The sequence below is a fragment of the Eurosta solidaginis genome, chromosome 4, assembly GCF_040869045.1.
Source record: "Eurosta solidaginis isolate ZX-2024a chromosome 4, ASM4086904v1, whole genome shotgun sequence".
NCBI lineage: Eukaryota > Metazoa > Arthropoda > Insecta > Diptera > Tephritidae > Eurosta > Eurosta solidaginis.
This window is the reverse complement of record NC_090322.1, coordinates 258,554,432-258,570,489: the sequence shown is the minus strand read 5'-3', so window position 1 is coordinate 258,570,489 and position 16,058 is coordinate 258,554,432. Positions and strand designations below refer to the sequence as shown.

The 16,058-nt window shown below is 37.0% G+C and overlaps 1 long non-coding RNA gene across 1 annotated transcript; it reads left to right on the top strand.

Moving 5' to 3' along the window:
• The first annotated feature begins 14,195 nt into the window (after positions 1–14,195).
• LOC137249463 (uncharacterized) lies at positions 14,196–15,202 on the top strand. Its single transcript, XR_010952389.1, has 2 exons — positions 14,196–15,038; positions 15,092–15,202. It is a non-coding gene; the product is annotated as an uncharacterized lncRNA (long non-coding RNA).
• Positions 15,203–16,058: the final 856 nt, after the last annotated feature.

The following is a 16,058-nucleotide window of genomic DNA, read 5'->3' as shown; positions in this document are numbered from 1 at the left end:
CATATTATTACTGGAGTTGAATTTTGACTTAATTTACTTATATACAGTAGAGATATTAATTTTTTTGTTAAAATTTGAATTAAAAAAATTTTTTTTTAAAAAGTGGGCGTGTTCTTCATCCAATTTTGCTAATTTTTATTTAGCACATATACAGTAATAGTAGTAACGTTCCTGCCAAATTTCATCAAGATATCTTCAACGACTGCCAAATTACAGCTTGCGAAACTTTTAAATTACCTTCTTGTAAAAGTGGGCGGTGCCACGCCCATTGTCCAAAATCTTACTAATTTTTTATTCTGCGTCATAACGTCAACCCATCTACCAAGTTTCATCGCTTTATCCGCCTTTGGGAATGAATTATCCCATTTTTTCGGTTTTTCGAAATTTTCGATATCGAAAAAATGGGCGTGGTTATAGTCCGACATCGTTCATTTTAAATAGCGATCTGAGATGAGTGCCCAGGAATCTACATACCAAATTTCATCAAGATACCTCAAAATTTACTCAAGTTATCGTGTTAACGGACAGACGGACGGACGGACGGACATGGCTCAATCAAATTTTTTTTCGATACTGATGATTTTGATATATGGAAGTCTATATATATCTCGATTCCTTTATACCTGTACAACCAACCGTTATCCAATCAAAGTTAATATACTCTGTGAGCTCTGCTCAACTGAGTATAAAAATACTAATGAAAACTGTTAAAATATAACTACGGCTGTTGATATCACAGAGATTTTTATTTTAACAAACATTTATAGGTCCACACAAAGAGGTTTAAAAAAGATATTTAGCAAGTTTAGTAGTTATTCGAGGTTCAAGTTCAAATTGAAGTTGTATGAGATGCCATATGATCATTATGGAAAGGGAATATTTATTATTTGGTCCAACATAATCAATAACCTATTTTATCAAGATGGCTTTGCTTTTCCGCTGAATCTTCTCTTCGTTTACACATAAAAATAAGCGTCTTTGATAAGAAGTTATAATATTCTTCCAGCTCCTCTACACTAGTCACCTCTTTGTCAAAGTTCTATTACATGTTTCTTGGAATTTGATAATGTTCCTGGTCTCAGGGTTTCTGAAGGTTCTTTTCTTACTACCTTCTTAACAGAAATGCTGAAGCTGATGTACTCTGCCTTATAGGAAAGACCATGCTGTTTGAAAGAACCGGCTGAGCGCAAAATTTTTAACAAAAATGTGGTCCTAAAATTTTTGTTAAGCCTTCCCCGCTCTCAGTCAAAAAGTCGTTCTCTGGTACCTTTCCAATTATACAGATATTTATTCTTTGTCCCTATTTGATCGGAAAGTGCAGTACAAAAATTTTCTGAAAATTTTTTTAGTTTTAATTTTTATTTTGCTGTTTTTTTTCACCTCATTTTGGATGAAAAAAAAAACACGAAAGAATAGCCAGAAGTAGCTTATTAATCACGGCTGACTGTTCAGACATAGAAATGTGGCATATAAGTAACTATGCATTTACCTTTTAGCGCGTCATGGGTTTTTTGAATATTTCTGTGAAAAAAGTATGTGTACACGTAAATATTAAACCATGTTCCAGGGTATGCGCAGTATGACTCATAGGAATTTCTTTAAAAAAAAACTTTAAATAATCTATTCCAATTAAATATTTCTTCAAAATTATATTATCACTAGGCTCTTGTCTATTATTGTTATTATTATTATTATGATGTAAAATAAAAATTAAGAGATATATTTTTTTTGACAAAATCGAAATTTAAGCGAAAGATTAAAAAAATAATTAAAATTAGTTGTTGATAAGCAAATTTACTTACAATAATTTATTATATTGGCAAGTATAATTTGAAGTATTTATTTATATAAAATTTAGTTAATCTTTTAAATCTCAACATATCAACAATTGCGCGACCAAGATGTTTTCATATAAATTTGATCCGACGGAATAGATTGCAGTTCTTTTGCTATTATGCACATTCGTTTACCTCACAGCAGGTTCGGACTCATGGCGGCTCTATGGCCATCTTCCGTGCGCCGAAATCGTAAAAGATATCAAATATCAAAATGACATTCTTGAGTTAGAGTCAATAAGAAGTCAGTTATCTCCTCTTCAACTTAGACGTCTTCTTAGACGATTCGTTACAGATGTTTATGATAGAATGTGTATTCTTCAATTTCTGGATAATATGCCAGATGTGGTAATAACCAAAACGAAGTATTATGTTCCAACAACTACCGAATCAATAAAAGAGGCCGAATTAAACAAAATGTTTGGTTTTATTGATCTGTAATAGTAAGATATAAGAAAAATAATTTTATAAATGTCTAATAAAATAAATAAGTTATAGTGAAATATCACTTGCTTTCGTGTTAAAGTTTTCGAATATACATATGTAGTTATATAAGTGTTTTTTAGAATTCTTACTTACCTCGTTGGCGCTTAACCATTTAAAAAAAGCGCGCCATTCGCTCATTTATTGGGTTAATTGGTCACATCCAGGGACTTTAATTGTTTCCCACTATGTCCTTCCAGTAAGAGTGGTCCTCTTTGTCCGCTTTCATAGGTGCTTTCCGACAAAAATACTTTGTTAACCGGTGCATCATCTTCTATTAGCAAACCATGGCCGAGCCAGCGAAGGCGCTGTGTTTAATTCGCTGGGCTATGCTCCTACTCACTAAATCATCATTAAAATCTAAAACACACATCGGCACATTTTAGTATTAGTGTTGAAATAGCTTAAGTTTACTTATCGTTTATTGCAAAATTTACCAACTAACAAAATGGAGCGATAGCCAGAGTTAGGGTTTTATTGTAAATTTATAATGTCGTGAGTAACAAACAATACAAGCTCAAGTCGATTACGATAGGTGCTTAACGTGACTACCTGTTAGTGGGATACTCAACCACACGGTGTCACACACGGATCTAATTGCATGATCAATGGCCCAATTATCGGCACTAGTTTGCCACTTCTTAGCCGAGTCTTTGGTACCTATTAGCTTGTAATGGGGAAGTTTCAATTACAATCTCTAACCTTGGTCTGATATGGTGTCTATTAAGCTCCCGCCATTTTATGGGTAATGGCATCCGGTTGCAAGGCAACTCCACCTTGAATTCCACTACGATTCTAATTCCATGTACAAGTATTTTGCTGTAATATATTCTTACCCTTTGCACAATGCTTCAGATACATGACATTATACAGTACCACAATTAGGGGATGTGAAGAACCCTTTCTCAACAAGGAATAATAATAAAATAAAACGTTTTTTGTTCTGGTTTATATCCGCCTATTGAAAAATGATTCAAGGTTCGATTCGATCTCAAGGTCAGAACAATAAGAGAGAGGAATTTAGGGATCAATTTTGAAGAGACTTGTCATTGGGCTATAAACTGGAAACTGTGCACATATGTAGGGGAAAATACGAAGTAGCTAATGTGTTTTTAACAATCATTATTTAATCGCTAATTAGCGCTTAACTCCCTAACAGATTATTGCCGTTTCGCAACAAGTCAAGCCAGCTATAAGCCAGCGATAACTGACTCCAAATGGTGGCACCAATTCTCTCTACTTCCAAGCTGCGGTTCCTACTGAAATTTTTTCCTGGCCGCAGCTGTTTCGACCATTCACACATGACATAGCCAGCGAAGCCTTTAGGTTTTTACTCGCCGTACTATTTCATACCGCCATAAATCTAATACAGCTCATCATTATACTTCCATCGATGTTCGCTGTCGGCGTCATGGACAGCATCACAAATTTTCAGCAAATCTTTTCTCTCTAACACTCCAGGAGCCATCTCATCTTCTCTCGCCCCCGTCCATGATTCCGAGGCATATATGAGGAAAGGTACGATGAGCGACTTATAGAAATTGATTTTTGTTCCTCAGGACAGCACTTTACTTTTCAGTTGCCTACTCAGGCCAAAGAAGCACTTGTCGCAAGAGTTATTCTCCATTTCATTTCTAAGCTGACATTGTTTTTTCTGTTCAATCTGGTTCCCAAATAAATGTTATCCTTCACAGTCTCGAGTTAACATTCGGCTGCCACAAATGGGCCGATTCTCTAGTGGATGACAGCGAGTACTTCGTCTTGTCCTCATTTACCACTAGCCCAGAGAAGGCGGAACTCACAGCACGTTTGTAAAATTCAATATTGATATTCTCATCAGCATATGCCAGTAATTGTACGCTCTTATGATATATTGTAACGAATTTAGTGAAATTCCACTTATTCCAAATCTTCTGCTAACGTTCGGAATTACTAAACTCTTGAATAAATAACTCCAATATTGAAAAATGATCTTTATTAGACTACTTGAAAGTACTTCACAATAACACTTATACTTCGCAACTGATAGCTTGCTTAAATCAAACTGACTTACTGATTCTCAGCCTTACCTCCTTTTATACTCTGTGATTTCTCGTTCGCATACTTCTAGGCGCTTCTATTTCTAGAATTTACTAGCAGCCATAAAATTACCAGCTATAACATAACTATAGATGCACGTTATAGCTTCTCATATGCGCGTGTATATGTGAGTGATACTTCCACAGATAATTGCCTACTTTTGGGAGCATTTCAGATAGGATATATGCATGTGTTTGAACATCTCTCTCCGCTGCGTGTACGTACATATGTGTAGACATAATGATTGATTCGTTTATGTAGATACAAGTGACTGCCTGCTTTATTGTTGTTGTGGCTTCATTTACTTAGCATCAGACTAGTGATGTGAGTATCACTTAGTGTCACTAATATTCGTCACAATATTGAACCATCACGGTTTATTGTGCTGCTATAAATACCTTCTCCAGCTTTATGCAAAGCAATCACACAAATGGGGGTTGCCTTTCCTGAAGCCTTATTTTGTTTCGAATGGCCCGGAGAGGTCCCTGCCAATCCGTCCGGATCTGGTTGTTGTTGTTATAATGACAAGGGTACTCACCCAAGGTTTTGGGGAGTGTTATCGATATTGATGGTATTTTTCCGGATATGCATCCGGTACGTTATGGTAAAACCAAAAATAAGGAACTAACCCGACAGTCTCAGAAAAAAACTAATATGACCACATTGAACCTTCTGGGTCATCCATCCCCACCCCTTAGGTCCATTAGGAACTTCGGGTCGCCAGATCCTTGCCTGCTAAATATATATGTATATATAACACATGCATATTAGTAACAAGGTTTTCCTCGCCTACGTGTGATTGACAGTTGGGTTGCGGAAGCTATGAATTGCACTTATCAACCCCTGATGGTGTTACTCAGACATAGCAGCATACAAGCAACTCCTTTTCACGCTGTCAAAGGCTGCTTTGAAGTCAAAAAAAATATGTTGAGTACGGATTCCCTTATCGTGAGTATTCTCCAAGATATGGCACATCGTTAAGATGTGGTCGATAGAATTTAACCAGGTCTGAATAGCCAATCAGTTTGTTGACTATGAGCTTCAGTCTTTCACAGATAGAACCATAAGCGCCATATTAAGCATACTGATTCTGCGGTAATTGGAGCGGTTTGCAGGATCGCGTTTCTTGTAGATCTGAAGGCATGTGATCATCCGGTCATATTTTCATAGGTGTTGATGCATGTCCTTCACCTCCATGTTTGCAGAGCTCGGCGGGTAATACATCATAAACTGGTGCCTTCTGATATTGCTTTTCCCATTTCGTCATAGTCATCTGCCGGAACGTCTTTTCGATCATTGGCGATTGGTGTACGGAATTCGTCTTCTCGCTCGCTAGCTATCAATGAGGAGAAGTTCTTCCTCCACCACTTAAGCACACTCTGAACGTCAGTTACCAAGTCGCCATTACCATTCCTGCATGAATCTGTCCCGGTCTTGAAACCCTCCGTCATCCGCCGGATTTTTATGTAGATTTTACGGGCATTATTACCATCAGCCAGAATCTGAAGCTCCTCGCACTCACGTCGTTCTATCATATACTATAGGTATTTTGGAAATTTTGATAGACCTTCAAGCAATTCTAGTTAAAATACCAGGAACCATACTTCAGCTAAATTGCAAAATAATATCCGTGTCTTTTTATTTACGGCTTACAAAACTTGTTCTGATACATGTGGGCATGGCCATGCTTATTTTCAAAAGTTTTACTAAATTTATATTCAACGTCTAAGGGTGAATCCACTAGCCAAGTTTCATCACTTGATTGGTATTTGGTAATGACTAATCACATTTTTTCTTTTTTCGAAATTCTCGATATCGGAAAACAATTCTGAATTAAGACACTGTACTAAATTTTGTACAGTTAACCAAATGCTAACTCGATAAAAATCTTGCTCGATGCTTATAATATTCATATAAGGAAGTCCATATCAATCATGATTCCTTTATATAATAAAAATTGACAACTTTAATACAAAACAAAACTGATAAAAACAAACAAATTTGACCTTGTAAATTTTTTGCGGTTATTATTATTATAAAGTTTAACCAGAACATTGGGCTCATGTTTTTAGCATGAAATAGAAATTTCCCTGCATCCTAATTTCTAAAAAGAATTTGTTTATTGATAACATTCAACCTTTAACGAATTTGCTGAGCATAAAAAGTGGTATATTTTTTGTATGAAGTTTAGTGAAGATCCAACTTTGAACGAATCACGAATCGTAGAAGTAAAATGTTTCAACTAATAAAATATTTTACAGTATTTCTGTTCTTGTACTCATTTGTTTACGTCGAAGCCATACCGCACGGCCAACACGAACGCATAAAGCCTTTTTGGTTTTTGGTTAAAATTTTCAGGGATATTGGTCGGATGATATTTCCCCCACCTCAGGTGCCAACGACTGCAGCACCACCTCAGGTGACAACGACTACAGAACCACCAAAGCATTACGTATTTCAATACCGATCAAGGCTGCAGTACCATCACCAGAGGTGAATATTAGACGTTTGCCGTACTAAAATTGTGTGAAATTTAGTGAAATGTATAAGTTTTAAATAAAAGAGTCAAGTTTGAAATGTATCACGTTTGGTGTATCAATATCATACACTTGTAAGCCGGTAAAAGCGCTCACGTATGACCTAAGGGCTTTCGAGGCCGAGGTAACAGGGCTAAGCTCTAGTCAGCTTTAACTAGAGTTGAAACTTGCACTGAAAAACTCAGCCCAAGTCGGCAAAGGGTGACTCTAAACCTAAGTAACAACGGAGCATTTCTTAGTCATTTATTTAAACTTTACCATATATGAGAAAACTAGCCTTGAAGCAATCATATTACTTACTTACTTAATTGGCGCTTAACCGTCTAAACGGTTATGGCCGTCCAACAAGGCGCGCCAGTCGCTCCTTCGCTCCACCAACCGGCGCCAATTGGTCACACCAAGGGAGTTTAAATCGTTTTCCACCTGGTCCTTCCAACGGAGTGGGGGCCGCCCTCTACCTCTGCTTCCATAGGCGGGTTCCGATAGAAACACTTTTTTGGCCGGATCATCAGTTTTCATTCGCATAACATGGCCTAGCCAGCGCAGCCGCTGCGTTTTAATTCGCTGGACTATGTTGATGCCTGCGTATAGCTCGTACAGATCATCATTAAATCTTCTTCGGTACTCGCCATCGCCAACGCGTAGAGGTCCATAAATCTTTCGAAGAACTTTTCTCTCGAACACTCCCAAAGCCGCTTCATCTGCTGTTGTCATGGTCCATGCTTCTGCCCCATATAGCAGGACGGGTACGATAAGTGACTTGTAGAGTATGATTTTCGTTCGCCGAGAGAGGACTTTACTTATCAATTGCCTACCTAGTCCAAAGTATCACTTATTGGCAAGATTGATTCTTCGCTGAATTTCAGTGCTGATGTTGTTGCTAGTGTTGATGCTGGTTCCCAAATAAACGAAGTCTTTTACTATTTCGAAATTATGGCTGCCAACAGTAACGTGGTTGCCAAGGCACATATGCGCTGACTCTTTGCTCGATGACAGCAGGTACTTCGTTTTGTCCTCATTCACCATCAAACCCATCTTTACCGCTTCTTTTTCCAGCTTGTAGTAAGCAGAACTAACAGCGCGGGTGTTTAGGCCGATGATATCAATGTCATCAGCATATGCCAGTAATTGCACGATTTTATAGTATATTGTTCCAGTGCGGTTAAGTTCTGCAGCTAGTATAATTTTCTCCAGCATCAAATTAAAGAAATCGCACGATAGGGGGTCACCCTGTCTGAAACCTCGTTTAGTTTCGAACGGCTCGGAGAGGTCCTTCCCAATTCTGACTGAGCTGATGGTGTTGCTCAACGTCATTTTGCACAGCCGTATAAGTTTTGCGGGGAAACCAAATTCAGACATAGCGGCACATATAGGCAGCTACTTTTCGAATCATATATTTATCATATATTTATGTATATTCGAACTTAATTGATATTATCATTATTTGTTTGACTTGTATTAATTATGGCCCCTATTATGAGACACATTCGATCTTCGACTGTGGTCGAACGAGTTCATCGAACGAATTTTCATTTGGTATTATGGCGTGCCTTCGATGAAGACTAGCGTCATTGTGAATTTAGATCGTTTCAATTATTCAGCTGTGAAACAAAAAAATAAATAAGCAAAAGTGCAAAAAAGTAAACAAAATATAAATAAACCTAAAAATTAACACAAAAAGAGCCTAGACATATAAGAACATGACTTCAACGGAATTTTAGTTCGAATATTCGTCAGATAAGGAGTAAAGCATATTGGAATTAGCCAGAAGTAGAAAACTATTGAGGGATGTTTCCAATCCTTTAGAAATGAATTTCGCAGCTGACAGTACACACAGAGAAATGTGGCATATAAGTAACTAAGCATTTGTCTTTTAGCCCGTCATGGGTTCATTGAATATTTCTGTGAAAAAAGTATGTGTACACGTAAATATTAAACCATGTTCCAGGGTATGCGCAGTATGACTCATAGGAATTTCTTTAAAAAAAAATTTAAATAATCTATTCCAATTAAATATCTCTTCAAAATTATATTATCACTAGGCTCTTGTCTATTATTGTTATTATTATTATTATGATGTAAAATAAAAATTAAGAGATATATTTTTTTTGACAAAAGCGAAATTTAAGCGAGCGGTTAAAAAATAATTAATATTAGTTGCTGATAAGCAAATTTACTTACAATAGTTTATTATATTGGCAAGTATAATTTGAAGTAATTATTTATATAAAAATATGTTAATCTTTTAAAACTCAACATATCAACAATCGCTCGAACAAGATGTTTTCTTATAAATTTGAACCAACGGAATAGATTGCAGTTCTTTTCCTATTATGCACATTCGTTTACCTCACCGCATGTTCGGACTCCTGGCAGCTCTATGGCCACCTCCCGTGCGCCGAAATCGCAAAAGATACCAAATATCAAAATGACATACTTGAGTTAGAGTCAATAAGAAGTCAGTTATCTCCTCTTCAACATAGACGTCTTCTTAGACGATTCGTTACAGATATTTATGATAGAATGTCTATTCTTCAATTTCTGGATAATATGCCAGATGTGGTAATAACCAAAACGAAGTATTATGTTCCAACAACTACCGAATCAATAAAAGAGGCCGAATTAAACAAAATGTTTGGTTTTATTGATCTGTAATAGTAAGATATAAGAAAAATGATTTTATAAATGTCTAATAAAATAAATAATATATAATGAAATATCACTTGCTTAGGGTTTGATTTTTTCAAATATATGTACTTATATAAGTCTTTTTTAGAATACTTACTTACCTAATTGGCGCTTAACCATTGAAAAAAGCGCGCTAGTCGATCATTTATTGGGTTAATTGGTCACATCCAGGGACTTAAAATTTATTTCCTACTAGGTTCTTCCAGTAAGAGTGGTCCTCTTTCTCATCTTTCATAGGTGCTTTCCGACAAAAATACTTTGTTAACCGGTGCATCATCTTCTATTAGCAAAACATGGCCGAGCCAGCGAAGGCGCTGTGTTTAATTCGCTGGACTATGCTCCTACTCACTAAATCATCATTAAAATCTAAAACACACATCGGCACATTTTAGTATTAGTGTTGAAATAGCTTAAGTTTACTTAACGGTTATTGCAAAATTTACAACTAACAAAATGGAGCGATAGCCAGAGTTAGGTTTTTATTGTAAATTTATAATGTCGTGAGTAGCAAACAATACAAGCTCAAGTCGATTACGATAGGTGCTTAACGTGACTACCTGTCAGTGGGATACTCAACCCCACGGTGTCACACACGGATCTAATTGCATGATCAATGGCCCAATTATCGGCACTAATTTGCTTCACTCAACACTTCTTAGCCGAGTCTTTGGTACCTATTAGCTTGTAATGGGGAAGTTTCAATTACAAGCTCTCACCTTGGTCTGATATGGTGTCTATTAAGCTCCCGCCATTTTATGGGCAATGGCATCCGGTTGCAAGGCAACTCCACCTTGAATTCCACTACGATTCTAATTCCATGTACAAGAATTTTGCTGTAGCATATTCCAACCCCTGGCACAAAGCTACAGATACTTGACATGATACAGTTCCACAATTAAGGGATGTGAAGAACCCTTTCTAAACAAGGAATAATAACAAAATAAAACGTTTTTTGTTCTGGTTTATATCGGCCTATTGAAAAATGATTCAAGGTTCGATTCGATCTCAAGGTCGGAACAATAAGAGAGGGGAATTTAGGGATCAATTTTGAAGAGACTTGTCATTGGGCTATAAACTGGAAACTGTGCACATATGTAGAGGAAAACACGAAGTAGCTAATGTATTTTTAACAATCATTATTTAATCGTTAAATGGCGCTTAACTCCCTAACAGATTATTGCCGTTTCACAACAAGTCAAGCCAGCTATCTCTGTTCCGCGATAACTGACTCCAAATGGTGGCACCAATTCTCTCTACTTCCAGGCTGCGATTTCTACTGAAATTTTTTCCTGGCCGCAGCTGTTTCGACCATTCACACATGACATAGCCAGCGAAGCCTTTAGGTTTTTACTCGCCGTACTATTTCATACCGCCATAAATCTAATACAGCTCATCATTATACTTCCATCGATGTTCGCTGTCGGCGTCATGGACAGCATCACAAATTTTCAGCAGATCTTTTCTCTCTAACACTCCAGGAGCCATCTCCTCTTCTCTCGACCCCGTCCATGGTTCCGAGGCATATATGAGGAAAGGTACGATGAGCGACTTATATAAATTGATTTTTGTTCCTCAGGACACCACTTTACTTTTCAATTGCCTACTCAGGCCAAAGAATCACTTGTCGCAAGAGTTATTCTCCATTTCATTTCTAAGCTGACATTGGTTTTTCTGTTCAATCTGGTTCCCAAAGAAATGTTATCCTTCACAGTCTCGAGTTAACATTCGGCTGCCACGAATGGGCCGATTCTCTAGTGGATGACAGTGAGTACTTCGTCTTGTCCTCATTTACCACTAGTCCAGAGAAGACAGAACTCACAGCACGTTTGTAAAGTTCAATATTGATATTCTCATCAGCATATGCCAGTAATTGTACGCTCTTATGATATATTGTAACGAATTTAGTGAAATTTTACTTATTCCAAATCGTCTGCTAACGTTCGGATCACTAAACTGTTAAATAAATAACTCCAATATTGAAAGATGGTCTTTATTATACTACTTGAAAGTACCTCATAATAACACTTATACTTCGCAACTGATAGCTTACTTAAATCAAACTGACTTACTGATTCTCAACCTTACCTCCTTTTATACTCTGTGATTTCTCGTTCGCATACTTCTAGGCGCTTCTATTTCTAGAATTTACTAGCAGCTATAAAATTATGAGCTATAACATAACTACAGATGCACGTTATAGCTTCTCATATGCGCGTGTATATGTGAGTGATACTTCCACAAATAATTGTCTACTTTTGGGAGCATTTCATATAGGATATATGCATGTGTTTGGGCATCTCTCACCGCTGCGTGTACGTACATATGTGTAGACATAATGATATATTTGTTTATGTAGGTACAAGTGACTGCCTGCTTTATTGTTGTTGTGGCTTCATTTACTTAGCATCAGACTAGTAATGTGAGTATCACTTAGTGTCACTAATATTCGTCACAATATTGAACCATCACGGTTTATTGTGCTGCTATAAATACCTTCTCCAGCATTATGCAAAGCAATCGCACAAATGGAGGTTGCCTTGCTTGAAGCCTTATTTTGTTTCGAATGGCCCGGAGAGGTCCCTGCCAATCCGTCCGGATCTGGTTGTTGTTGTTATAACGATAAGGGTACTCACCCAAGGTTTTGCGGAGTGTTATCGATGTTGATGGTCTTTTGCCGGATAAAGGTCCGGTACGTTATGGTAAAATCAAAAACAAGGAACTAACCCGACAGTCTCAGAAAAAAACTAATATGACCACATTGAACCTTCTGGGTCATCCATCCCCATCCCTTAGGTCCATTAGGGACTTGGCGTCGCCAGAACCTTGCCTGCTAAATATATATGTATATATAACACATGCATATTAGTAACAAGGTTTTCCTCGCCTACGTGTGATTGACAGTTGGGTTGCGGAAGCTATGAATTGCACTTATCAACCCCTTGAACCCCTACGGAGCTGGTGGTGTTACTCAACGTTATTTGGCAGAGTCCTATTAACTTTGCAGGGAACTTAAGTTCAGACATAGCAGCATACAAGCAACTCCTTTTCACGCTGTCAAAGGCTGCTTTGAAGTCAAAAAAAATATGTTGAGTACGGATTCCCTTATCGTGAGTCTTCTCCAAGATCTGGCGCATCGTTAAGATCTGGTCGATAGAATTTAACCAGGTCTGAATATCCAATCAGTTTGTTGACTATGAGCTTCAGTTTTTCACACCGTATGCTAGATAGAACCCTAAACGACATATTAAGCATGTTGATTCTGCGGTAATTGGAGCGGTTTGCAGGATCGCGTTTCTTTTAGATCTGAAGGCATGTGATCATCCGGTCATATTTGCATAGGTGTTGATACATGTCCTTCACCTGCACGTTTGCACAGCTCGGCGGGTAATACATCATAAATTGGTGCCTTCTGATATTGCTTTTCTCATTTCGTCATAGTCAACTGCCGGAACGTCTTTTCCATCATTGGCGATTGGTGTATGGAATTCGTCTTCTCGCTCGCTAGCTATCAATGAGGAGAAGTTCTTCCTCCACCACTTAAGCACACTCTGAACGTCAGTTACCAAGTCGCCATTACCATTCCTGCATGAATCTGTCCCGGTCATGAAAGCTTCCGTCATCCGCCGAATTTTTTTGTAGATTTTACGGGCATTATTACCATCAGCTAGAATCTGAAGATCCTCGCACTCACGCCGTTCTATATATACTATAGGTATTTTGGAAATTTTGATAGACCTTCAAGCAATTCTAGTTAAAATACCAGGAACCATACTTCAGCTAAATTGCAAAATAATATCCGTGTCTTTTGATTTACGGCTTACAAAACTTGTTCTGATACATGTGGGCTTGGCCATGCCTATTTTCAAAAGTTTTACTGAATTTACATTCAACGTCTAAGGGTGAATCCACTAGCCAAGTTTCATCACTTGATTGGTATTTGGTAATGACTAATCACATTTTTTCTTTTTTCGAAATTCTCGATATCGGAAAACAATTCTGAATTAAGACACTGTACTAAATTTTGTACAGTTAACCAAATGCTAACTCGATAAAAATCTTGCTCGATGCTTATAATATTCATATAAGGAAGTCCATATCAATCATGATTCCTTTATATAATAAAAATTGACAACTTTAATACAAAACAAAACTGATAAAAATAAACAAATTTGACCTTGTAAATTTTTTGCGGTTATTATTATTATAAAATTTAACCAGAACATTGGGCTCATGTTTTCAGCATGAAATAGAAATTTCCCTGCATCCTAATTTCTAAAAAGAATTTGTTTATTGATAACATTCATCCTTTAACGAAATTGCTGAGTATAAAAAGTGGTATATTATATATATTGTATTAAAAATCGATGCCTAATCGAATACATTTACTGTTTACACATCTATTATACTTGCATTCGAATGTATATATGCATTTCGTCTTTTAAAATTTACAAGAAAACAGCGTAATGATGCTCATTTTAAAATTCAACTGATAAGCATAAAGAGAGTATGAGTATGTAGAGAACGCCTCTGTACTTCATATCAAGCCAACAAAAAAATAGTCACATTTGCAACTTGTAATATTACAGCTCAAAATTTTAGTTGCTACATCGAATTTTTGCACAATTCAGTTACACAAACAAAAAAAAAGCGCTAAACAAATATTTCCATGTTTCTTTCAAACAAATTTGTATTTTTTAACATTTTAACAACGTATCTGATAAGCGTTGCGGAGCCGTCAAATAAACATGCCCAAGTGCAAAGATTTGATAACGCGAGTCAAGAATTAAGTAATTATTTAATTCTAATGAATTTTATACGTTCACAAGAATTAAAAAAACAAAAACAACTTCTTCAAGAACGCTCCAACGGGACAAATCCACATCATTTTCGGCATCACGCTGTTATCACAACAACCCCAACGCCACATACTGAACAAACAGTTCAAGGTCAACGAAATACATCCGAAGCTATACAAAATCAATGCTCATCATCCAGCAGCAGTGATAGTGGGGAAAAGTCTACGACCTCAGCCAATAACTCAACCATAAGTGCTTTCAATTCAACAGAACCACAACCAGCGCCAATTATTTTATATGTAGCAGCGCGTAGGAAATGTAGACGCCATCGTTGTGGAATTCCCTGAATTTTTGTGAAATTTTTAGTACATACCAAATTATGTTTTTAAGTGTATATTAGCCATTTTTATCAACGACAATTCGACTACTGAGTGGAGTATCGCCTCATCTCGGCTGCCGTTTCAAAAACGCCCTATAACAGAAAAACTTGAATAATTCCCTATTTCAGAATTTTTTTAGGAAATGCCCTTCCTGAGCTCAAGTTCAATACATTTCGACATTAGCTGCCCTGGGTTTATATGAGAAATATTCTACAGGGCGTTCTTCAACCGAACTCCGAGGTAGAGCGTTTTTGAAACAAATATTGAAATAGTTGTTCCAAAAGTTTTCTAAGATAGGGCGTTTTTGAAACGGCAACCGAAATATTGTGATATTCCACTCAACAGTCAAATTATAATGTTATATCATTTACGTATGTAAATATATTAAAAAGTGACACATAAAACCAAGCAACAGTTTTTCTTTGATACGGAATAATTTTAGCTCACGATGCAAGGTCCAGACCAACAAAATCAAAACTTCAAAATATCTTTACTTTTTAGGTTTACCTTTTTTCTAGCAGAGGAACTGAAGTCGCTCGGGTTAGTGCTTGCCAAAAAATTAGCAAACGCTACATTACACTTACAACATATCTCAATGCCGGTGATTTTGTGACAACGATGGAAAGTGTGACATTTTCGAAAAAAATAAATACATGTGCCTCTTATTAGCAATCACGCTTTGCATTAATAAGCCAAATAGATTTCCCATCATATTTCGTCCAACCGAAACGAGCGGGCGCATTCGCATGAGCAATTATCACACAATCATAGCTCTCGTCAGAGGAACAACTAACTGCGATAAGGGTACAAGATGTCGCAGTAGTTCTGTACATATCTTTTGGCAGATATCGCAGTGAGCAGCATGTGAAAACATTTCTATAGGCGCTTTTGCATTATCTAGCCCAACTCAAGCATTCGCTGACTCATTTGATCGCAGCTTATTTTTCTTCTATGGGGGAGAGCTGTGATTAACGTAATGTAAGTGATATGTATTATATGTTTCAGTATATCCAGCGTTGGTTCAGATTGACTATTGTCTTCCTGGCTGGTCTGCTTTCGCCTTTTGCAAGTGTTGGATATCCAATATTGATGACGAGATTCACCGAGCGCGACCCGTCGAAGGTATATACCGACCATCCGTAGCTCTTCCCTATAAGAGACACAAGTGTTTGCTTTATTGATTTGTAGCAGAGCATTTAACGGTTAATTAGAAAATGCAATTCGATTATCATAGAGAACAACTGATATCAATAACAAAAC